At 39.1% G+C, this 25,683-nt stretch overlaps 1 protein-coding gene across 14 annotated transcripts in view; it reads left to right on the top strand.

Moving 5' to 3' along the window:
- Positions 1-25,683, top strand: part of BMPR1B (bone morphogenetic protein receptor type 1B) — a 260,808-nt gene that overhangs the window by 92,696 nt on the left and 142,429 nt on the right. For 12 of the 14 annotated variants that reach the window (XM_084516976.1, XM_084516977.1, XM_084516974.1 and 9 more), the window contains one exon: positions 14,959-15,018. The gene's annotated coding sequence lies outside the window, so the exon portion shown is untranslated. Of the gene's footprint in view, positions 1-1,186; positions 1,245-1,763; positions 1,783-14,958; positions 15,019-25,683 lie in introns of those variants that run through there. The other 2 variants (XM_084516968.1, XM_084516969.1) reach the window with 2 other exon arrangements.

The raw sequence follows: 25,683 nt of genomic DNA on the forward strand, positions 1-25,683 counted from the left end.
AAGGCCATATACTGCCTGCTCAGTAAAGGTCACGCTATTATTATATGAAGGATTGAGGTGACCTAGTCACGGGTCACCTAAGTTACTCAAAACCAAATCCAATTTTCAAGATACCTGGGCAGGCAATTTCTTCCTCGAGCATTGGAATATCAACTGGTTATCAAGCTCATTTAGGTGTATTTGAGTTTCATATTTTTTTTTCTCAGTCCTCACATATTTGTTCCTCATAGACCACCTTCATTACTAGTGTCAGTAGGAGATTCTGTCTGTGTCATACCAACTGGAAGGGATTTGGTATTTTGTTTCACACAGGGCAACGGTTTCAAATGTAAATACAGCTTCATTGACACTGCAGCTTTTCTGTATTTTTGGCAGGAGTTTGGTGTTGTTATTTCCATCGGTTCGTGACAAGGATGTTGTTACTCTTGTCCTAGAAGGTGAAATTTAGCTGTAATTTCTGAAGGTAATATTTCCAGCTCCCTGTGCAGGCAGTAGTGTTGAACAAACAGAAGCACAGCAAGCTTTGTTTTATTCAGCCTCTTGCCTGGCAAGCTGCTTATGCTGTGATCCAACAGGCAAACTTTGTCAGACCCTGTTTTTTTTTTTTTTTTTTTTTTTTTTTAAAGAAGGGAAAAAAATGGAGTGCTCTAGCAACTGTGTTCTGACCTTCCTCTTCCATCTAGTTCTGTAATTTGTTCATACAGCTGAATTTCTTATGCCAGGCAATATTTTATTTCTGATGTCTTCTATCTAGCACAGGCTTTCCTGCCATTTTATGTTGCTACCTGTCTTCCAGTTTGTTTCTGAGGCCTTGCCCTGCTGTGTTTATCAGTAGTGCTTCTTTCCAAGCTGTTTCCAGTCCTTGAGTATAAAGAATTGAGTAAACTCTCCTTTCAGTGCTTGCTCATTTGCAAAGGTAATCCACTTTGCCTGAGACATGCTTGCTTTTTCTTAGCATATGATTAAATTTGACCCCAATGTCTTGCCTGAGATCAATTGCTCATTTTAGCTGTTTTTTTTTTTTTTTTTTTTTTTTTTTTCCTTCTTCCCTCCCCCTAAGCATCTTGGGGATTTTTGTTGTTGTTGATTTTTCTCTGGTTTCATATCAGTCATGCGCTACCAAAGCAAACTTGACATTCAGGCAGGATAATGTTATCAGTTTCGTGTTGTACTGTACTGGACACATGCTACTTTATTCTCCTCCTGTCAGCAAGAGCAAGTCAAGCGGTATTCAAGACAATACAGTAAGTGAAAGAGAAGAATGGCATGACTTTTACTTGTTTATTTCTATAAATAAAACCTTTTCACTGTTGAAGCAATGTTAATGTTAAATTTCTTTTATAAAGATTAAAATTACAGTTGTTGCCTTTGGATCTCACCTTTTTAACATTTTTTTTTTTTTTGGTGACACAGATTAAGACAGGAAGGGTCTGCTGAAAAAGTTTTATGATCCTCCTGTATATCACAGGCTATTGCACTTTGTGCATTTACCCCGTGTTAAGTCAATAAATCATATGTAACTACCACAAATTTGTTCTTTGCCATTTTATATGTTCTGGAAAGACATCTGATTCCTAATCTGTTGGTACCGAGAGCTGAATTATCCAATGTTACTGCCTTTAGTAATTCAGACCATTACTTAATCATCCTTTCTTGTACTTCTGTCTACAGTAATTTTTTTATGCCTCTCTCTGCTGAAGTAATGTTGGTGTCCTCTTCCAGTGGAGGTACAAGGAAGCTGCAGTATAGCCTGTTCTCAGAGCTTCTCTTCAAGTTCAACAGGTTGAACTTTTATTTGCCTACTAGGAATCTTTTTTTTTTTTTTTTTTTTATGTTCTCTCCAATTTTAAAATATCTTTTAAAGTTAAGTCACAATTTTAAACTGATTTTGATGTCAGTGCTGTTGTGTATAGAAATGCTTCAGCTTGGTGTTGGATACTACTGAGAACACATCAATGTGTTCTTGCAGAGCCTTTATGCAGGTGCCACTAATAGACCCCGCTTCTACATTGGTGATGACTCTGAGATCAGCCAGTCCTTTGAACGTGTCCTTATTGATTATTTTTAGCATGAATTTATAATCAGAATTTTGGTTAGTACAAAGCTAAATGCCTCACAAATATTGATGTAAATTTTTTATAAGTCTTTATTTAATCATATAAATGCATTATACGCAGAAAATGAAACCTGCTTAGTTTCACTAGATCTATTTTCCAGAAATCCATGCTGTCTGGCATTAATTTAATAACTGTTCTTTGGTTTTGTATCAGTTGAATACCCTGAAAATATTTTCTTTTCGTCTGTATTGATCTCAGATTATAAATGGTCTCTAAGTTACTTGGGTTGTCTTTCTTTGAAGGTTGACGCAATTATCATCTACCTTTTTTAGGGGCTGGGAATGTCTTTGGTATGATTTGCCTTATTACAACCTACCAAAAGAGCAGAGATCTCTTTATCCAAGTCTTTTAGGATTTTTGCTGTATGCTACCTTATTGACTGTGAAATGAACAAATGGTATCTCGCCTTACTGTTGTCCCCACTTTCTGACCTGTGCATGCTCTTGGTCTTCTGCAGCTTGGCAATCCAGCTAGGAAGCAGGAAGTTCTACCTACAACATGAAACAACCTCCACCACATCCAAAGCCCCCTAACCTACTTGCCTCTTTGCCCTCTCTTTTCCCAAATAGATTATAGCTTTCCGTGTTACTATCATGAGAATCATCCCAGTGGGTTTCAGTACCAGTAAGTAAACTTGAGGGAACGCAGGAGTAAATATTAACAGGTATTTTTTCTAGATGAATATATGGCTATTTTCTTATTCTAAGCTGGCTTTTCTCCAGGCAGTGAACACCAGCCATGAATGCTAATAACCAAAACCAAGTAATTTTCCAGAATATAATCTGTTTTTAACATTACAGACCAAGTCCAGTGGTACCTTCAGCAATAGTATGCTGACTCTAAACAGGTCATAAAACAGGTTTGAAAGTTGCAATTGGATGTGCAAGATCATTTTAGTTTGCAAGGTTTTAGGGCAGAAAGGAGAAAAGCTTAGGTTTATGTGGTGATAGGAATTTTAGCGATACTGCTGTAGCCAGAATAGTCTAAAGACACAAAGAAGGAATGCTTGTAGGCAGAGGTAATGTATTTTCAAGCTCATCTTTTCCAGTTATCAGTGGACATAACTTAGACTGTGCCAGTTGCCCTTTAGATACCTATTCCCGCAAGTGTGCTTGAAAGATCATTTCTTTTTTTTCAAGAGTATTGGCTTGTCTAATGCAAGATAGAACTGCTCCTGACAGGTCTGTCTCCTGGCATGCAATCGTCATTCTTTCTCCTCTTGCACTCGTGCATAGCTTTAGTAACACTTGCAAAATAAGCAGGCTCTGAATCAGAGCTGAATCTGACCAAATTTTATTTACAACAATCTCAGATCATTCTGTTCACATTCAACCACAAGATACGAAATTGCCTACTTGCCCCTCTGATACCCCTATTTATGTCATTGTTCTGTGTCATCCAACAGTTACTGTACACAAGATTTTTAAACATCCTGGTTTTGTTTCCAAAACAAACTCAGGACGTTTTGTAAAGGCAATCTTTGGGCTCATAATTTTTATGCTGTGTTTATAAATGGAATTTTGCACTCTTGTTAACACAGATACAACTGAAGTCTGTTCGTGGCTGCTCAGTGAGCTGCTGTAAAGCAACCAGCCCCTGCATCATCACACACTGAGACTCTCTGGGTCCTGAAGAATACAAACATTGCCTGTGCTTGCTGTCTTGGGACAGGCTTTTAAAGAATAAACTTGGACCTAAGCAGCACCTAGGTAGAGTTGGAACCTGAAGGTCAGCCATTGGTTTCTGTGGACGCATGTCTGACTCCTCATCCTCTATCTAGTCCAACCATTTCATCCTAAAACTGAACGCTGAAGGCATCTGACTTCTGATTTAACTCCTTGAGATTAATAGTTGGGTAAAAGTAAATGTATGTGGAGAAGCAAACCCTTTTATATAGCTTCCAATCTTGCTTTTCCTCAATAGTGTGGGAAATGTAGATCACTTGCAAAAGAGATCCCAAATTCAGTGGCTTCTTCACTTAACACTCTCTTCTTACTCATGGGAATCCTCAGTGGGGGGGGGTCTGCCTGTTTATTCAGAGGGGGTCTCTCCTTATCTTGTTGGAATTTGTCCTCACCTGGTGAAAATGATTCTTTTATTTTATTCACTTCTAAACTCCTCCATCAAGCAATCCTCCAAGCAGTCCCAGCAGCTGACCCAAGTCTTCTGAGAGTAAACTGTGCTGCCACAGTATTTCTTTGCAATGCTTTGTCTCTGTCTGTCTCTTGCCAGGTGCCAAAAGATCAAATTCCTGATTTGCAAGCACCAAGTAACACAAAGTAATTTAGAAACTTGGTGGCTATCAGTGTCTTAGGAAATGGAAATTATTAACAAGTTTTGTTTTATCCTGAAATGAAACAAAGCTCACCTAGATATAAGTTTTCCAACTACTGAAAACAGCAACAGTCAATTTGGAGAGAGATAAAGGTTTCACATCTTTAAACACTTCTTGGTGTCTTTTCCTTTTGCCAGCATGGCACTTTGACAGCCCTATTTTTGTCAGTGCTAAAATTCTCTGTGTTAGAGATTTTGCTTTCTGATATAGCTTAAGGAAACCTTTGAAGTAAGGTACATTAGCATATAAAGTCTGGCACTTGAGGGTTGCACATGGGCCAGGGTAATAAACGTTTGTTCAGGTGCCCTGTATTGGAAATTGAGCGTTTTCTGTCTTATCACAATACATTAACTATTGTGCTATGTTTTTCTTAAAATGCTTGTCACATTTTTTCCAACCTGGGCTTAAATTTTCTAGATTCTGATCCCCTCAAAATATAAGTCTTGAAAGTTTTTTTCATGTTGCCTGCTTTGAGTCAGATTGAAAGTGTTCCTTGTGTGCATGTAAATGTCTCCCTCCTTTGGGGGATTCCTCCCTGACTGGCAGACGAAGTGGAAATGGATCAGTCATCTGTCACTTATGATGTTAGATACAGCGACCTTTATCTCCTGCAGATTCCGATTAAAATACTTGCTCCTGTTGCACGGCAAGCATCTGCATTTGGTAGCTGGTATCTAAGTGCCATTTCTGTGGGGCTGCCCATATAGCTTGGACCTGGGGAGTGAATCTGAAGAGCTCTAAATATTGCAAATTTACCGTGTGTTGATGAATTGTGCAGTTGCTCTGCACATTATAAACTCGATATGTAGAATTTTTTGGATTAGTGACACATACATAAGCCATCTGTTCAGTGACTGTGCATTAAGTAAGGTGTAAGAGCCATTCTCCAGGACTCTTGCACTGTCATGCACAAATGGCCAAGAGTCTTTTCTGTCTGGAAAAAAAAAAAAAAATCAGCTTTGGAAAAAGAACACATTTACACTAGCTGAAATTTGTGATAACTTTATTTTTTGTAAGCAGGAAGAAGGTGATGATGTATGCAAACAGAAGTTTAAAAGGTATATTTTTTTATAGAGGTTTACTGGGGACAGATCATACTGTTTTCCTACATTTTTTGTGGTTTTATATAGAGTTTGCTTTGAGTTTGTAATTAGATTAAATTGTTTACAAAAATAACCCAAGCATGTTCGATAAAAGGAGATTGGAGGATGCACTCACGTATCAGAGGGATCCTAACTTTTGCTTTTCATGGCTCTGCTGCATTGAAGTTCTCATTTGCAATATTGCATTAATGTAGGGGTTTGGAGTCAAGTATAAGAGGAGTGGATGACAGCTTGCTTTGGCTGTAAAGCTGCACACTCATATTTCTGGCAGTAGGAAAAAAGGGCTGATTAGGAGAATCTATTTCCTGTATGCTCAAATATAAACCAGATACTCAGTCATGAAAAAGTCATTCACTGGTTTCCAAAGGCTCTTTTTTTGCCAATGTGAAATGGTATTTCCAGTGGAAAACTGGGCAATGTGTTAGTCCCCTCGCACACACAACAAGGATCAAGAAGAGGTGATTGTATTAATCCCTTTCTTCCTTCCTCCGTGGATTCTGATTGTTTCTGGCTTTAAACAGAGGATTCCCTTATGACCACATTAGTGTTTTTAATCTTTCAAAGCAGGAGTGAAAGTGCAATAACTGAACGTGAACATCAAAAACACTTCACTTTAAGCAGTGTTTCAGATGCTCCACTTTTCATATTATTTTCAGGAATGAAAATCTAATCTGTTATAGTGGGTGACGCAAATTCTAACTTTTGATCGCTGCACATTTTTATGGCCATGCCTTTGATTATTTACATTGCCGTTCATACTTAGATATGAGAGATCGGCTTCTTTCCAGATCCAGTGTATACGGGCTTCTTTCTGGTGTTCCTCTTCTCTTGGCCTGCTCAGAGCTGCTACTTTTTCTTTGGGCTGTTCAGGTGGCATGGCTCTGAGTAGCTAGGGGATGAACTTTGGTAGTCAGGCAAAAAATAGATTCTGGGTGATCATCAAATACACTGTGATAGTCGCACTCAGCCACTTCTGTTGTGCCAGTGAATTAAATAATGGGGTTTTGGATGACATGATAAGGAAAGTGTCATAAGCACAGGCTCTGGTTTTAAGGAGGTTTCCTGAAGCAGAAGCATCTTGATGTTTCTGGTGGTCCTACAGCCTTTTCTCTAAGCTGGGGATCCAGAAATAGAAGCAAAGAAAGAGCTGGAAGTGCTCTGCTTGGTAAGCGTGGGCAGGGCTGCTGTTTTCATCCCAATACATGCTTCTGCAGTGCTTTTCAGAGTGGACTCGTGCCTTCCCTTCTGTCTGGAAATAAATGAATATTCTGCACTACAGATGACAGTTGCAGAAATCTGGAGAGCTTCTGCTGAAAGAGAGAGGGCATTACGTTTGTATGTAATGGAAGAAAGGAGAGGTAGGTAGAGACACTTGGAAAGTACTAGTTGTGCTCAGTTCTGGTCCCTCAGTCTTGTACAGATCCCTTTGAGACAGCTGTGGGCCACCTTCCACCTAGAAGGAGCTCTGATTGTCTTTTAAGAGTAATTCTTTAAGGTCCAGCAGCAATCATAGAAGCAGAGAAAGAAGAAGGCTGATTTTGTCTGTTCTAAACCTACTTGCCTGGCCTTCTATGGTTTAGCATAAGAAAGAAAAAAGAAAAAGCATTCTGTTATCATTATATTGATGTTTATTGTGTAGATTGTGACTTGAAGATGCAAGCTTTCTTATGGAGAGCAGCGATGCAGAAACGTGTGGTTGGTTTTGGAGCTGCTTACACTGCTGTTACGTGACGGCTGCTGAAACTTCTTCAAACGCAGGCCCGCTGTTTCCATTAAAGGATTTTATGGGACTCCCCACACATCATATCTTACGCAGCTTACCGTATTGGCTCTTAAAAGGGGCTTTGAGTACAATGCCAGGGCCCCCCAGGCGCTGCTTTACGGGACTGCTGGTGGGCTGGGCAGCCCTGCGCTGAGCCGCCCGCCTTCGCCTGCACTGAGAAGCTTGTCTGCTGCCTTGAAACATGGCTGCCTTGCTGAGTTCAGCCTGAAGCATCCCAAAGGGTCCTACACTCTTGTTGCCGAGGTGTTTGCTAGTCAAAGGCAGTGTCTGCATGAAGGTTTTTAATGTAGGTCCTTGAAATGAAAACAAAAGCTTCATCAGCAAGGTAGATTCTGTTTCTTTTGGTATTTCTGGCATAAAACTAATTCGTGTTTTTTGTTTCCCGGAGTTGGTAAAATGCCACAAATTTGAATGTTTTGCAAGGAAATTTGACATGCTGTGTATATGTAGACTTGTATATGAGTGCCCCTGGATGAGACTCAGAAACTCCTTACTGCTCCTGGACAATTACATGTGGAATAACATGCTCACAGCACTTTTGCGATTATCTTGAGAGCAAGATGAATGCTTCAGCGGGTGGGAGCAAGCAGCAGCCTTGTCTCTGCCTCCTGCTTCTGCTGGCACTGTCTTTGGGATAGGACAAGCTGCTTCCTGGCTGTGCAGTGGTAGCATCTCGAACTGCAGAGTCCTCTAGCAGCTTTAGCATGGTCCAGCTCCGCTGAAGGAAGGGTGTCCTTCTCCGAAGGAGAAAGGCTTCTTGCTCAGAGACATGTTGGGACAGAACGCAGCTTGGCCAGGTTTTCTGCTGCCCACGTAGTCACTCACATGTCAGTGTGCACAGATGAAAAGAGCGTGTAACACAAGTGTCTTAGTGTCTTACGGTGTACTAATTTTAATGGCGATTAAAGGATGCACCAGCAAGTGAATGAGGCGCTTGAAGGACAACATGGTTAATCTATTTAGCACTGAAAGTCTGAATAATACACATTTTTGTTTTGGAGACTCAGTTTCAAGATACAAGGGGAATAAAGTTAAACAATATATAAATGCACAGCATGTTTTTCCTTGATAAATGCAGAGTTAAAATTCAGCTGCTTACTAAAGCCCTCCTAAAGACACGATCACTGAAGAAACAAACAGTAGATAAGCTTTTAATGTAATGATAAACTATTCTGCTTCTTTCTTTTTAAAGTAATGAAACACCCCAGAGATTATATGCCCATTAAAAACAAATAAACAACAAAAAACATGCGAAAGAGCCTCCCATGAATCCTTTATTAATGGAGAAAAAGCCAGTCAAGACTCATCAGTTTGATTTAAATAGCTTGCCTGTAGCTAATCAGTTGATAGCGGTCTCTGCTTTTTAGTTTGTGCATGCCTTTCAGATAGTAGCATACTGCAGTGAGCTTCAAGACATAATTTCCCAGGGTGATTCAAAGGCTGAAAATACTTGAGTGAGTCTCAGAGCATGGTGTCCGTAGCCAAAGTTATCAAAACCATTATGTTCAGGAAAGAGCCCAGAGAGGGAGATGTAAAAATCTGTCCCATGTTGTTTGATTATAAAATTGACAGCTCTGTGTTTGTGTCCTTTCTGTTTATGGATGTTGCTGGAGCCTGACATCTTATAGCTCTGTCGTCTGAATTTTCCCTCTCCTTGAAAGGCTCTCCTGTCCTTTGCCAAATAGTCGCCTTCCCTGCGCTGCATGACAGTGCTGGTGACGTGCTCGCCCAGTCCCAGTTGCGTTGGCAGTTCAGGCCCAGGTTATTCCTGCTGCAGAATCTCTGCAGGCAAAGCAGCTCCATGGGTCTTCCTGCGGCGTGCCTTGGGGCATTGCCTGCCAAGCCTCTGAAATAGGAGCATGCTTCCCTGGGTTTAACCAGAATACAAAGCTCCAGGCATTTTCAAGTAAGTGTGATCCTGCTTATTTTCAAGCGACCAGGTGTATCTGTTTAATTGAAACAGTTTTATAGATTAATTCAGATTTTTTGTAATGATTCTTGATGTGAGCTCAAATTTTATGTTCACAGCCAAATATGTTCAGGTTTCACGTAGCAAATTTATGGAGGCAAAAAATGATGCGATTATGTACTTCAGGGTATTCCTCTTTAGTTTCTTTGGGGGAAAAACACACAGTTGAACAGTTAATAAAAGTTTTATGATACGACTCTATTATGATATTTGAGTCATTAATTTCACTTCATAGTGTTCAGTTTGCTTGGCTGTTCATTTATTGATCTCCCTTCTTTCAGTAGGAGCAGCAATGGTTATAGACATTCATTTCCAAAAAAGATCTGTGTTAGGAGGTAACCCCCTGCTCTCCTCCCACTCCTCTCTCCCGCCCCCCGACCCCAACCAAAAAAAATAAAAATAAAATCCAAAAACTAGTATCTGAATAGAAAATTTGAGCAGCTGAAAATCACAGTGATTTATAGGGTACATATGTATGCAGTGTTTTTCTGGGGAGGCAGAGAGGTGGTGATTCGGTATGGGTCCTGAAAAGAATCCTAAAACTGTTGGGTGTAAGTACTATTCTTTGAAATTAATCCTATTCTCAAAAATCAAAAGAAAACTTTGCATTATACAGGCTCTAAGCATTCTTCCTGTCCCACATTGGTCTTTATAGTCCAAATGTCCTTCTTAAGGGACAGAGACCAAACCTTTTACTTCAGCAGTAGAGCAGTTTCTCGAGCAGATGGTCCTCAAAAGGTGACAGATCCTGCTCGTGTCGTATCATCAAATGCTGTGTCCAGCAGGGGTGGGAGGTATTAGCTGCTACTTGGGGTTGTGTTTCAGTGGACAGGTGGAAGTAATGATGGCAATGAGAATGTCTTTGATGCAGTATTTAGCATGTGCTCTTTTCCTGAAGTGGGAGGATCAAACAACAGGAAGAAGTTTCCTCACTTGTAATATGAAGCCTGGTTTCTCAGCCAGCTTTCTGTCCAAAAATCTGCCTCTCTTTTTCTCAGGGAGGAATAAGCTGGTGATTTCCCTGCTGTCCATGACTTCCCTGTTGGTTTTGCTCCTCTGTGCAAGCAAAAGATAGGAAGTGCAGCTGGATCCAGGTCAACTCCTACCTCTCCTGTGTAGTTAACAGCTTGGCTGTGCTAGGGGGAAGCAAAGTAAGTCCCTGAGTCAGGGAAGCCTGGCTGTGGACCAGGGTCTGTTACATATTTGGTTTATTGCCCCCACGAGTGATGTGCTTCAAGGCCCTGGCAGCTGCCATGATGAATATAAACCAGATCCTACCAGATATTTTGTTGAACATAGCTGTCAGAGATAGCAGAAATGAAACTTACTGTTCACGTGGGTCTTTGGTGGCTTTCAGTGTCTCAGCTAATATCGAACAAAGAGCACTTACACGATCCTTTTTAATTTTGGTGGCTAATACACAGCTTTGAAAGGGGTAGTGATTGCTTGTAGTTAAACCTCACCTAAGAGATTGAGAAGGTAAGCATTGGAAAGTGAGGACATCCTACTGGTCAAGTATCTATTGCTGCAACTGATTTGTAATCTGTTGTCTCGTGGTATACGTGCTCTTTACTGTAAACCTAAAACATAACTAAGTCACAAAAGGAGGTGATAGAAAATACAGATGCTATAAACTAAAGGAAAATATTACATTTGGAACCATATTTTTAATTTCTTTTGTGTTTCTTGTGACTCAGAAAACTGAAAACAATGGTGGAGGATGTGGGAAATGGACTCAAGTTTTGCATGTGTAGATGAGCTAACGTTTGCCGTTACATGGAGCTGTGAATGTAGGCTGCTCATGTTTTTTGTATTAAAACTGTTAGGCTACATTTTGGTTTGTAATTCAGCAGTAACACAGCATGTATATATGGTACGTTCAGAATAACAAGGGTCAGCTTCTGCATCTTCATTGTTTTAAAGGCATCTGTTAATTAGTCTGAAACATCTTGTTAAAATGTATTCGAGGTCAGCACTCCACAGGGAGCTGCTGATGTTACTGTATTACTTCTCTCAACTTTCTTGCTTGATTTGAAAGAAGAGAGCCCGGCCACCTCCCAGTGGCACCCGGTGTACCAGTTACTTGCTTCTGTGCATCAGGGAATCGTGCAGCAGCTGCTGGCAGACAGTGACTTGGCCTGTTAAACCATTCATGCAGTTGCTGGTGGCTTGCTTATGAAATCCTTGTCATCCAGGATGATGTACACAGATGTCTTGTGAAAGCTGAAGTATATCAAACCACCAGAGTAGTGGTTAGGCAGTGTTTATGAATGTGACTGCTATAATGCTTGTAATTATGCTGAATGTAGTATTAGGTATGGGTATTTATAATGAGCTAATATAAAGATAAAAGCAAAACAAAACACAAAACTATGTTTTAAAAGTTTATTCTAGAGATATATTTGGTCAATTTTCCATAGACGTATGGGAAATCATACTGCATCGGTGTTCCTCTATTACAAAAAGGAAAGAGCAAGGATAAAGAAATTCCTCTTTCATTTATTTAGATAGGTTTCATATTAGTGGGCAGAAAGGAGAAGACTAAATATACTAAAATATTTTAAAATATTTGTTAATACTTAAAGCTAGACCGCAAGCCAGACTTCAGTTAACACAAGCACTGTTGTGTGTGATCTCTTAATTTATGTGGGTGACAAACTCAAAGGTGAGATGACCCAGATCTGATTGCGATCTTGTATGAGCGTAAAGCAGATGGGCAGCGGCAGCTCCATGGGCAGCCACTACGACGTTGTCAGCCCGAGATCGGAATTGAAGAAATTTACATATTCTAGATAAGAAGGTGAAACTTTATATTTCACGTTTCTAGTTTTGAAGGAACTGTAAAGGAAACCATGTCTTAGCTGGATTTCTACCTGTCCTCAGTTTCCTACCATCTCCTTTTCTTGTACTCTGAAGGATGCAAAAAAGCTAAGTTAGGGCATAAGTTAAGGCCGTGTGGTGCTTCAGAAAAGGGGCTCTCTCTGAACAGTACATCTGCTAATGGGGGCATACAACTTGGTCTCTGCAATAAATATACCACGGGGAATCTCTGGTTGTCTTCAGGCAGTGAAAAAACTGCCAGCATCTCTGGGGACAGTGCCTCTTGTTACGGAGAATTTTCCTCTGTTTGGGGTAGGCAATAAATGTACTAGTCTGATGATGAATTTTTGGCTCCCTTGACTTTTTGAACTTTGTGGAATATAAAATTGAATTTCACACGTTCTTTTTATTTAAGGCTACATGAAAGCAAAAACAAAGGAAAGACCACCAACCCAGTAGGTTTTGTTTAGAGTCTCTGCATGTGTTGTGAACGTTTGGCTTGTGAAGAGCTTCATGCATAAAATAACACCCTAAAAGAAAAAAGGGTCTTAACCCATTGCATTTGAGCAAAGGCTATCCTCAACCTCAAGTCATGAAGTACTAGATTTTTGTTTCCAAACTGGAGGTGCCTTCTGAATGACGAATCAGAAAAATCAATGTAGTCAGAATAAATAATAGAAATGTTGCTGGGAGGTGTAAGGCAAGGTTGCAATGCAACAGGACTTTAAAATTACACAGACTTGAAAAAGGAGATAAGATAATGCCATTGCAGCAGATTTGAGAATTGAGTTAGGCACCAGATTAAAACTATACAAGAAGCAATCATAATCAAATAAACTCTAGGCTTCTGTTTCCCAGATATGAATATAATGAAATAGTTTCTTACTTTCATTAGGAAAGTAAATATTTTTTCTCAAAAACTTCTGTGATTTATTCACATTGTATTTTTTGTTTGTTTGTTTTTGAGGGGGGAAAGTTAAGATATTTATTTTTGTAAATGTCTCTGTAGAAATGCTTTCATGGCCTATAGAAACAAAAATATTTTTTGAGTTCCAAGTTGAAATTCTTGCAGCAGGAGGGCACCGAAGAAATAATTTTTGTTTTTTCTCAGGTCAATTGTTTTTCCCCCCTACTTTTATACTGTGACACTCCATTGCATGTATGAAATGTTCAAATTTCCATATAAACTGTGTTTTTATTTCAAATGGTCAAATTTTGGGTTTGGACTGACTGAAAGCATTAAATCACCTAGATGTATGAAAGTAAGTTTAAAATATTACTCAGCAGATTACTTGGTAACCTCACGTACATCTTCCAGTTTCACCAGAGGTAGCAAAATTACACTAAAGGAATTTGACCTGGAGGCCACCTCCCATTTCATTTTTTTTTTTTTTTTTTTATTATTTTAAATTTATATTTATTTTGGTTTGTATTGAATAGGGAGCAGAAACAGAACAGGTCAGGGTGACTGGCTTTCCTCCCAGCCCTCCCACACCAACATGTACCTCTGGGACAGAGATCCCCTCTCTGAAAATGAGACTTGGACAAAGTGCAAATCCTTCATTTCCTGAAATCTCCTTGTTTAGACCAACAAACATGCAGGTCAGCAGGGAGGTTGCAGAACCGAAATTGAACACCGGCTCCGTTTCTCTTGATCAATGAAGTGCAATTTGAAGCTCACGCTTGTATAACCAGTTTGGAGAACTGTCACTGGGAACAAAGCCTGGTCACCGGTTCCTGGAGATATTTGAGCAGCAAAAAGCTGTTCCTCTGTGTGTTCAGCTGAGTGCTGCTGTTTGGGGAGGCCAGGTGTTAATTTGGAGTAACAGTTAAGGCAGCAAATTCTCCTAGAATAGAAGCAGCATGTGCCGTCACTATGTTGCTAACTCGATTAAAATAAATAAATAAATATGTAAAATTTGAGGTCTGCAGATGCTTACTGTCTCACAACAAATCAATTCTTGGTCTCTAAGAGTAAGAGAGTCTCTAGAAAATCAGGTCAGCAAAGAGTCCTCAGTGAACAATAATTGAAAAACTTTATTCAGGAATGGCCCCAAATACAGATAAAGAGCAGCAGCTGTAACTGGCTGCGATACCTAGTTGTATTTTCAGACACGAAAGACTAAATTTATACCCTTTTCCCTCACTGGGATAGTGCAGATCTGCATGTTGTCTTGACTTGAATGCCTTTGCAATATCACTGCTGTTTTTTGGATGGGAAGCTTTTCGGTTCTTTTTTTTTTTTTTTTTTGGTTGGTAGAAACTGGTGTAATACTGCTTTGTTTAGCTGCATTTCAGGATGCTAATTAACAATTAGGCTTCACTGAGTGTTCTCTGGGATGTAATCAGATCTGTATTTTAAGCAAACATTTTTGTTTGTTTTTACTGAAGCGCTTGTTAGAAGTTAATGGGAGTTGAGTGCATCTGGGCCCAATCACGGATTTCTTCCCAAAGTGCCTAATTCAATTGATTGGGTTGTTTAATAACAAGAAATACAATGTCAGCAGGATCTTAATTATTTAATCTAACCACAACATGATCATTACGAGTAATGTGTAGAAGTAGATCAAAACTCTTACATCTATCTCCAAGTCTGAGCAGAAACACTGGAAAAGGAAGAGAGGTACCTCTTGTTAGTGTGTGTATATGTGATATTGTACAATTGTTGCCAAAGAATTACTGCTTGGCATAAGTCTCCATAAAAGACGTGCCACAGCATGATAATAGCTAAAATTTTAGCTGTCAGTTTGCTCAAGTGTGATTGAATTACAATGCTCAAGTTAAAAGCACAATATTAAATGTAATTGATATGTCTTTCTGCTCTATTGTAGATTGCACCATTGTACTTGAGCTGCAAGGCAAGAAGATTTCTTGAAAATTGAGTTCCTCAGGTAAGAACTGAATTATTTCTTTTTGTTTCTTTGAAGTCTATGGTTGTTAAAAAAGCACCAGCATGTAGTAAACACAGGACAGTTACTGTTTATCAGCTACGCTTTGGAAAGCTAAAGAAAAAACACCTGAGATGTTGAAGGTGATGCAGGCCGTAGTAAAACAGGTCACTTGAGAAAGACACAGCTATATGCTTTTCAATGATTTTACTATTTGGAGTGCTTGGTACCTAGCATGTATTTCAAGCAAGGAATGGTGAAGAGTTGTTTTGATTTAAAATAAATAAATAAATAAATAAAAAGGATCCAGCTGAGAAAGTGTCTCAAGGGAATAGGCAGCACTCTGACACCAGTTTTTAGCAGCATGACTCTTGCAGGTTGTTTGTCATGGTCCCTCTCTTATTTTCAGAGAGACCTTGATAGACCAAAACTTCATGTTCAGGAAATGTCCTTAGTCCCCTTCAGGTTATTTCTAAATAATAGCATGCCCAGTAAGTTAAGTTGTCGTTTGACTTATCTCTCCCCTGGGATAAACAAGCAGTAGCTCGGCAGAGCAAAAAATCAGCAGCTCTTCGTTTAAACAGTCTGTTAAAACTCCTGCAATGAGCATAAGAAAAAGGATTTGGGGCTGTTCAGGAGGATTGCTGAAAGATTAAATAATTACTCTCTTCATTACGGGAGCAGCAATTTGTTGGAGATGGCTCTGTAAAGCCATATACTCACAGCTGACATAAAATGTAAGCCTTTCTTACCTTTTCATATCATGGGCTGGGGGTTGTGTGTATTTTACTTCTAAGGCAGACTGGTACAATGCCAATAAGCAGTTCACACATTTCTAAATAAAAGAGAGAAATCCACTAATATGATAACCATTTAAGAAACATGAAACTAGCCTTTAAGTTATAGACTGTCAATCTAGTTTTCCAACTGAATGAAAACTTTCTGAGCTGCTCGATGTACGGAGCCTTTGCCATCCTTTCAGTTTATTCTGTTTGTAAACATCTATCTCATCTTAGAACTTATAAACAAAATACAGAAAGTTCTTGAAATTGGATAATGAAAACCTTTCCATACACAGATAACTCTTCCTGACCCTACAATATTCTGTTACCTTGCCTGAGTGTCATAAAGAGCCTGAAATTGAGAAATTGTGTTGAAACTCCTTTGGGCTTGCATTCTTGGAACATTTCCTAGAGCAATTTCACGACTTAATTTGCATTTGGTGTTGGAGAATTTATAAGACTCTGGTGCTTTGTTACTTGTGCCTAGGTTTTGAAAGGAGAAAGAATGGATGCCTGTTAAGTTTAAAATAAAATTGTAGCCTTTTCTTATAAAAATGGATATTACCATTGAAGTGCCAGTAAGTTTGTGGAGGTATTTAGAACATTCAGTTATCTCTTATCTTCTAAAGTTTGAGCTAAACAAATAAATTAAATATAAACTTTTCCATTTTTATCCTCATTTATTTTGAAACCTGGTCTACAAAAATTTAAGACCATTACAATTCCATTCATTTTCTGTTTTTCCAAATCTTTGTCTTGCCATGCCTCTGGAAAACAATTTTCTTGTTTAGATGTTCAAGCACTTTTAAAACTGATTTTAGAAATAGTGCCTTTTCCAATACTTTTTTTTTTTTTTTTTTTTATGCTGTTTGTTTTGAGTAATTCTAAGGTTAGCAATCTATTTACTGAGTGTAATTGCATGACAGTAAATGCTGGGCCTGTTTCTCTGCTATTCTTGTTTACAGTTTGTCTGCCTGAATGTGATAAAAATGAGTACAAAAGTAATAGTACCAATTTAATTGCATGGCTGTGGACATTGCAAGTGGTTGTATATCTGCATAGATATAAATGGCTTTACCGTTCACACTGAAGACCTTCTGAAAGCTGAGTTACGCGTCTGGAAAAAGGCTTATGTTGAACATCTTACATTGTGTGATAAATGATTTCAATCATTTTAGAAACAAAATGCACTACTTAGTTGTACACAGAAAGTACTATGAGTAAATACAAGAATTGCCTAGAAAAAGTATGTAATATTCCTTACTTTCAGCATTGTACTTGCATATGACACAAGAATTTTGAACTGGCATATTTTAAGTTTCTACCTGTAAAACACTATAGAAGATTGTCCACTCTTTTGGCAATAACATTTTAACATTTGACCATTTATAACTGAAGTCAAGCTGAGGTTTCAGTGACTACTTAAATTTTGAATGCCCTCCCAATGTGATGGTTGAAGTAACTCCAATGGAGCTCCAGCACCAGTACAGCTGGTGTCTGCTACTGCTTTGCGAATACAGGGAACTGTTGTACTTCAATGGCTCTGTATAAATATTTTATTGTTTATCTGCACTACCACTTGTTACCTTTTCCTATCATTTATTATTGACATACAGTAACAAAAGGTGCGGTCTTTCATGCATTGCACATCTGATAAACCTATTTGAGCTTGGTTTAGCTTTGAGAAGGACTTAATTGTGGTATTCCGCAGATATTTGTTTTGTGGCGAGAAGAAATACTATTAAGAATAAGGTTAAACCTAATAACTCCAACAACTGGTATGATTTTCTCCTAATATTTCACATGGAGCCAATAAAGCTGAGATGCCTGTTTTCTTTTATTCCTTATGAATCATCAGCAGAACTGAATATCCTCCCCCGGCCCCGTGAGCAATCAGTATTATGGAATAACCTTCGCAATACTCAGAAAAATGTTGCTTCGTGGCCTGGGCTTGAAACCACTCTGATTTTTGATTTGGCTTTTATTGAGTCTGTAAAGAGTTGTCTCGGGGAGAAAAAAACACCTGAAATCTATTTATTTTGGCTAGGGTAGACCAGGGAGGCAGTGGAGGAAGGAGGAGGAGGTAGCTGTCATGTGGTGTAGCTTTGAAAATTGGTGTCACAAGCAGGGTCGTGAGAAAAGTGGTGGTAGTCCAAGGTAAACGGAGAGTGCGGACAGGACTGTAGTGATGGTAGTGTGAGAGAAGAGCAGAGCAGTCCCTTTGGCGGCCAGGTAGCTCAACTCACCTATCTCAAACTTTTTCTTGGGAGTTGGTGAGGAGTCTACCAGTCTGCTGAGCAGGGCAGAGTAAATGGGTGAGTGTCTCTTGAGTGTCAGACCCGTCAAACATCCCATCACACTGGCTCCAAAGGAGCATATTCCCTGAGACTCCCTCCAGCTTTTTTTAAGACTCCTGTCCTTCCTCCGCCTTGATCCTTTTGGAAGATTGAATTTGCATTACCCCTCTGGGGAGTTGATTAATTTCCTATCATTGGCCTGATCCTACAAACCCCTGCACTTGAAGTTGGCATATGTAATGTTGTATCTACGTGTAGATAAATCTTATTTCTGCACATTTGACTTATGGCAGGTTTAATATGCCCAAACTGTGTGTGCTTGATGAATAAGTGGCACTAGAATGTGAAATCTACCCTAGTAACAGTGTAATTCTGTATAGAACTAAAGGATTTTTTTTAAACAGTTTTTACCATATGCCTTAGTATCATAATTTTAAATTAGATTTGCTTAAAATGGAAATCCAGATTCAAGCTGACATCATAACATATGACCTCCAGTAGCAATGAAAATTGAAAACATGAGACAAGGGCATTAATCGCTGGATAGTTTATAAGCTTGTCCAGAATGTTCATCTTAAATGTTAACACTGTTTTATTATATACAATAACAGTATAAAGTCAAAATTTACGAATACTGTGGGTGCATTCAGGCTCATTTTACTGTACTTACCTCTGGATCAAATCTTTTGAACCTTCAGTTATATGCACAGAGCCACTTGCACACACAACTTACTGCTTTTAGTGGGGCTGGAAACATGCACAAAATAGTAGGGTTCTGATTTGGCAGCTAGACTTGTACAAACAGATTTCTGAGTTCATACGTTATGTGAATGCATCTGTGAAGCTATCATCAATTTTTGTATTAATAGCAATTTAAATGTTGGTTTGGAGTTTTGCTGGTAGTTCTTTCTTGTAAAGACTATTATTGTAGTGTTGAATGTAGTTTAATATAGAGTATAGTGTCGTACGTGATATGCATAAGTGACTAGGGATGTATCAAGACATCTGAAAAGATGTTTGATTAGAGTTATCACTTTAAACCATTATGCAGTTTTATTCATTTTTGGAATCTCAAAATATTTTCATTGTTTTTTTTGTAGCTGGTATTTTATAATTAACAGCATAAGGTACAAAATGTGATAGTTTGAAAAGGAAGAAACTTAAGAATATTGAAATAACTTCCCCTCCATCTCAAATTTAGAATGCTTACTTCTATAATATATTCACTATACCTGTGACCTCATCAGTGTATCCCAGAGCATTCAAAATTTGACATCATACATCATTGATTTCTTTGTAGTTTGGCAAAATTCAAGGGAAGGTGGGGATCATTGCTTTTCAAACTGTTCACCATGGCTGCTGAAGGTCTGTTCCCTTGTCTTGAAGAATACAGCTTTTTCTCTTTCTGCCCTCCCAGTATACAAGTTAAAACTTTGCCTGTGGTATTTGTGTCTGCTTTGTTTTGGTCTGTGCCTTTTTATTGTGACTTTACAATATTAAACATGATCAGTCTTGCTTTACTTTTCCAGCTTCAGAATATTCAAAAGTCAGCTTGAATGCTTAAAAAGTGTGGGGTCAAAATATGATCTCACATTATCAGAAAGACTTGCATGTTGTGCCAAGTTCTTTTGCATTTATTAGGCAGATGTATTTAGGCCACGATCAGAAAACCATTTCTAATGATAGCCTTAGGGAGGAAGGTGTAGCTTATCAGAAATGGGACAACAGGAAGATAATTTCGGCGGTTACCTGGGTGTTTCAAAAACTATCTCGTTTCCACACAAACCCTTCTCTTTTTGATATACCCCAGGAAAGAGAAAGCATAAGGCTTGCTCAAACATTATGCAGTTTGTGGAGCGGTATGCAAGCAAGCTGCAGCAAGAGGTGCAAACTTGCTAGGGCCCAGGAGTAGCAGCATGTAAATGAAGAACGTATGATCACTAATTGTAGGTCAAGTTGAGTGCCTGGATGGGACTCCTCTTAACTGCACGCTTTAATTCCCTACTCAGGAAAAACACCCACCCATCCCCACTCCCCCCCAAAAATTACCCTTCCTAATGAGATGAAGTTGATAGCTGGAGCTCAAACATCTCATTTGTCAATGGGAGAGCTCTTAGTTCCTATGCAGCTCGAGCCTGTGATTTCAAAATAAATTTAAATGCTTTTATAGGTGAAAATGAGCTTATGTGACAGTGAGCTGACTGTAGCTTTTATATTTTTGCTTTATTGGGTAGTTCCAGTAGTAAACTGAATTTATTGAAATAAAGCTAAGAAACAGCTTCAGTTGCCTGTTCTGAATGATATTTTTAAAGAACTCCACTCTTTGCCTGTTATTTTAATGTAAGGTAAAGGGTGCAACTTGTATATGCATATTGTTTGAAGGCTTTGAATGGCTTGTCTGTCTGATCCATTTTAATAGATTCCAGCATTTTTCCATGACATCATTATTATAACAGACTTCCTAGCAAATATGAACAGCTGCTGTGTATTTTTTTCCTGTGTTTTATATTAAAACTGCAACAGCTTTTCTGTTCTCTACAAATGACAGCAATAGGCTTGCCTGTAAAACAAAATGGAAAAAAAAAGTCAAAGTAAGGAGCTGTGATACTGTTAACAGCCCAGTAATGTAACAGGTCCCCATGTATGAATCGTTTCATAATGCAATAAGGGATTACTTATGCTGCTGTCATACTGGTCAAAGGTTGGTCGCGTTTCCTTCTCCCCCTTGCCCTGATCTAAACTGTGCATCATTAAAGATGATGAAAACAGTATTGTACTCAGCTTCCTGGCCCAGATGGCAATTTGCATGAAGTATTTTATTGTACTTTTTTTCTAATATAATTATTATGCAGACTGCACATAGAGGTTTAAAAGTTCCTTCCAATTCTTGTAGTTCAGGTCAAGGAGACTTACTTCATTATTTCTCTGTGTATTCAGGAGTTCAGTGATGCTTTAGAGGCCACTTTACAGAGAGACTATAGTATTAAATAGAACTGGGATTTTTTTCTCTATCATTGTTATGCCTAACTTTCTATCTGGCTCCATCTGTAAATAGCTATATTGTTACTATATAGTTATATTGAATTTTGTCTGGAATACCTTGATTGGAGTCTCAGTACCTTCTAGGTGGTGATTTGGATGAGGAAACTGAGTGTACCCTCAGTAAGTTTGTAGACGACACCAAGTTGGGGTGAAGTGTCAATCTGCTGGAGGGTAGGAAGGCCCTGCAGAGGGACCTGGACAGGATGGGTCAATGGGCAGAGGCCAATGGGATGAGGGTCAACATGGCTAAGTGCCAGGGTCTGCACTTTTGCCACAACAACCCCATGCAGCGCTACAGGCTTGGGGCAGAGTGGCTGGAAAGCTGTGCAGACGAAAAGGAGCTGGGGCTGTTGGTTGATGCTCGCCTGAACACGAGCCAGCAGTGTGCCCAGGTGGCCAAGAAGGCCAACGGCATCCTGGCTTGTGTCAGGAATGGTGCAGCCAGCAGGAGCAGGGAGGTGATCGTCCCCCTGTGCTCTGCTCTGGTGAGGCTGCACCTCGAGCACTGTGTTCAGCTGTGGGTCCCTCACTATGAGAAGGACATCGAGGCTCTGGAGCATGTCCAGAGAAGGGCTACGAAGCTGGTGAAGGGCCTGGAGCACAAGTCCTGTGAGGAGCAGCTGAGGGAACTGGGATTGTTTAGTCTGGAGAAGAGGAGGGCACTTATTGCTCCCTACAACTACCTGAAAAGGAATGTGTGGGGAGCTGGGGGTTGGCCTCTTCTCACAGGGAACTAGTGATAGGACAAGAGGGAATGTCTTCAAGTTGTGCCAGGGGAGGTTTAGGTTGGAAATGAGGAGACATTTCTTCTCAGAAAGAGCAGTCAGGCATTGGAACAGGTTTGCTCAGGTAGGTGGTGGAGTCCCTGTCCTTGGGGGTGTTCAAGGAAAGGTTGGACTTGGTGCTTAGGGACATGGCTTAGTGGGTGGTATTGCTGGTAGGGTGATGGTTGGACCAGATGATATTGGAGGTCTTGTCCAACCTTTATGATTCTATGAGTACAAACTGAATACGAGGTCTGCTATGTTCCAATAAGCAATTGATATAACAAAAGTAGGAAGCATATCGTTTACATGGTTCTAGATAGCAACATGCAGTGCTGCACAAAATAGCAAGATGCTTGTTGGTCACTCCTGGCATCCAGCAAGCTGGGAGTTAACAACCAACTCGTGTCTCACCTGGGTGCTCTACCTTGAGTAAGGAGACAACTCTGGTAACTGCTGCTCAGAGTGGCCAGTCTGACTGGGGATGACCTGACTTACAGACTGGCCAAGCCCTATGGTGTAGCATGGCCATAAAAAGCTTTATGGTCAATTAATGCTGTTACTGTAGTTCTATGTCTTTTGTAGTGCTCTCTCTCTCTCTCTCTCTCTCTCTCTCTCTCTCTTTGTGTGTGTATGTGTGTGTGTGGAAAATCTAGCAACTAAGCACCTCTTGTCTTTCTGACTCAGAGGGATTGATTATGCACCAGGTAGGTGATTGTGAGCTGGTTGAAAAGTAATAAAAGAAAATCAATGCTAATCTTGCAATAAGAAGCTAGATAAGGACCGGGCTTATTGTCCCTGTCTGTGGTGTTCATCAAATAGGTGCCCATTTAGTGTCTGCATATAAAGAAATAATTTCATAAAATGTACAACTAATGCCTTCTGGGGAATATCAGTTGTGAGGCCTTCTTGTTCATCTGACAGGAACTTTACAAAAGACTGACTGACCTGTTCTACAGACGTGTCCTAAAGCAGATTTTGGAGCACATAAAATATATATAATACTAATATTATTAACCCACATGTGGCAGAATGTGTGAAAATTACTCTCAGGTTTGTAGTTACAAAAAGCTGAATACAGCAGGTGCAGTATATAATGTAGCTGCCTACAAAAAAAAAAAAAAAAAAAAAAGTAATTCTTTTAAACATTTGGCACTCCATAGTACCAGTGACTAATGGTTGGTGTCCATGTCTATGGGTTTCTGTGATTATTTTTTTTCCCTAACAGTTAATTAGAAAGCAAAAGGAAGAAACTCCATGTTATATAGAAAGTATTTTCAGATTGTAATTCTTATCATATCTTTTCTGAGGGAAATATCTTGTCATTGTTCATTGTTCTCAAGTTCACCAATATGGGGGAAGATATAGGGACTTAGTTGTACTGATTTTATCTTACTGCATTTTATATGCAGAAATTATTTTTTTCTGTCCCCTTTCCTCAACTTCCATATCATTTTAGAGATTTTTGTACCCTGGCATTATATTTTAGTCAGCTTGGCTTATATGTAATGTACCAACAGGTTGTGGATGGTTTTACTAATTCATTTCAGTAAATAAACTGTACAAAGGTTTTTCCATTCCTTCCCACAAAAGTAAGTTAAAGAGAGTACCCGTTATTTGCATAAATATATATTTTAATAGATCTTAAATCTGTTAGGCATCCCATAGAAATGATACACTGCTATAGAGAACAATTTTACAGTCATTCATCGATATAAACTATAGTATATACAATGTCAAGTCATTTAATGATAGTGACCACATCTGTTCTGATATGAACAGCAAAGCGAAACTATGGAGATTCTGTAAAAACAAACAAACAAAAAAACAAAAACAAAACACACTGTAGTTGCACCACTAAATCAAATAAAAATACTGTTCACGTATTTGTGATTTGAATACAAAGAGAAATAGGGAAATTTCTGCCCTTCATCAAAGATGTTTCACATTTTGCTATATGGAACTCTGAAATAAAACTCAGAATGTATTTTGGTAATATAGTACAACCAAAAAAAGGTAATTCACTGAAAAATTACTTAACAGTATTTTTCCTATTCAGAGGTGCCTTAGAAGGTTAAACCTGAAACGGCTATGCTAACGAAAGTATGAACATTTGAGTGAAAGATGGCAAAATTCAGTATATTCGATACATAAATAATAGTAAATTGATGTTGATGGTGAGCATTGATTTTCTTGTCTACAGTACAGGTGTTTTTCAACTACAGTTGTGATGAAGTTTGTGGTAGACTGGGAAGAGAGAAGTACGTTTTAGTTAGCTGAACATGAGTTTTCAGATTCTTATTGTGTATCCTTGCTACAGTCTCTGAGCATGAAGCAGGTCAGTCAGCTGTTTCATCCCTTCAATAATAGAATCCAACAGAATCCGATTCTATCATCCAGAAATAATCATAGTATCAATATTTGTAAGACTCAAAGACCTATCTGAGACCCACACAGTATTTGAAAGGCTTTGAATGTTCCTCATTATAAACCCTTTAGGGTGATGTTCACATGTTGGAGTACCGCTTGCCAGGACCAGTCTGTGTTGTAAGCCTGGCAGTGTTGCCACAAGTTTGTGGACATATCTTTACCTGAAAATAATATTATCTCATTAGTCCTAGTAAAAATCTCACACTGGGATTGTTTTACTGCTCCTTTAGTAGAGACTTGGGGATTTGTGCTCCTGATATTTTCTGATATTGTTGTATCAGTCATATTTGGAGAGTATTTTGATGGTTGGTCTTAATGGTAGTAAGAAGGCTTGATGCTCTTTTTGTGGTTTTTATTTTATTTCTTTATCACTCTCAGCTTCAGGCTGACCTATGATGGCAATGAGTGTAATTTATAACAGGTGTTGCCTTTAAAACCAGTAGACTGTGAGACAAAATGCTACTGACCAAAATTCTATACTGCAAGCCATCAGTACAAATAAAATGTGATAGTGTCACTGTTGTAGTCTTGATGTTCAAAGACTGTTAAGTGGGGCAGGGTTGGTAGGGAGTGGTAATATCTTTTATTAGATGAATCAGTATAGCTGAAAAAAGAAACCGAAACAAACAGGCTTTCAGACAGCCAAGCCCTTCTTCAGGTCTGTGCAAGAAAGGTGTTCTGTGCCCAAAGGTTGTCTGTTTTTTCCAACTGTTTCAGTTGGTCCTATAAAAGTTATTGCCTCCTTCTGACTGAAACAATAACATTCCTGTTGGCAGGGCTAGCAGAAAAATCAGCCACTACATGGGCGCTGTAATTTTGTTGAATTTTGCACGCTATAACTTTTCATGCTTTACCTGCCCTGCACATCTCAGACATGGGGTCCTCCATTTGGAGAGAAAAGGAGAAAATGTTCAAGTATGAAGATGACTCCTTAGACTGTCAACGCTCATCAGCGAGTTTAAGGCTTTCCTCAGCTTTAAACTTTACACGAAGAGGAAATTTTGCCTTCTGTGGGTTCTGTTTCCTTGCAGTTTGAGAGATGTACATCCCAATCTCCTGTTAATGCTAGTCTTCCTTATGTGGCCAGCCCATGACGGGAAGAGTTACAGAAGAGAAAATCATTCCTGGGCATAGCTGTGCTTTTCTGATGAGTCTGATTTGTGATGTGCTTAGGCCTGGGGCAATGATGCTCACCCAATAGCTGCTCATAAGTTTCTTGCCTAGTTTTAGAAAGGGCTCACCAAGCACAAAATAGAAGACAAAAATATTTACTGTCTTCATGGAAAGTGGGCCTAAAATGGTTTGCTGTAACGTAAAAACAAAAGGAGCAGTGTTTCCAGCTAAAGCGCCAAA

Source organism: Aythya ferina (assembly GCF_964211825.1).
Source record: "Aythya ferina genome assembly, chromosome: 4".
Classification (NCBI taxonomy): domain Eukaryota; kingdom Metazoa; phylum Chordata; class Aves; order Anseriformes; family Anatidae; genus Aythya; species Aythya ferina.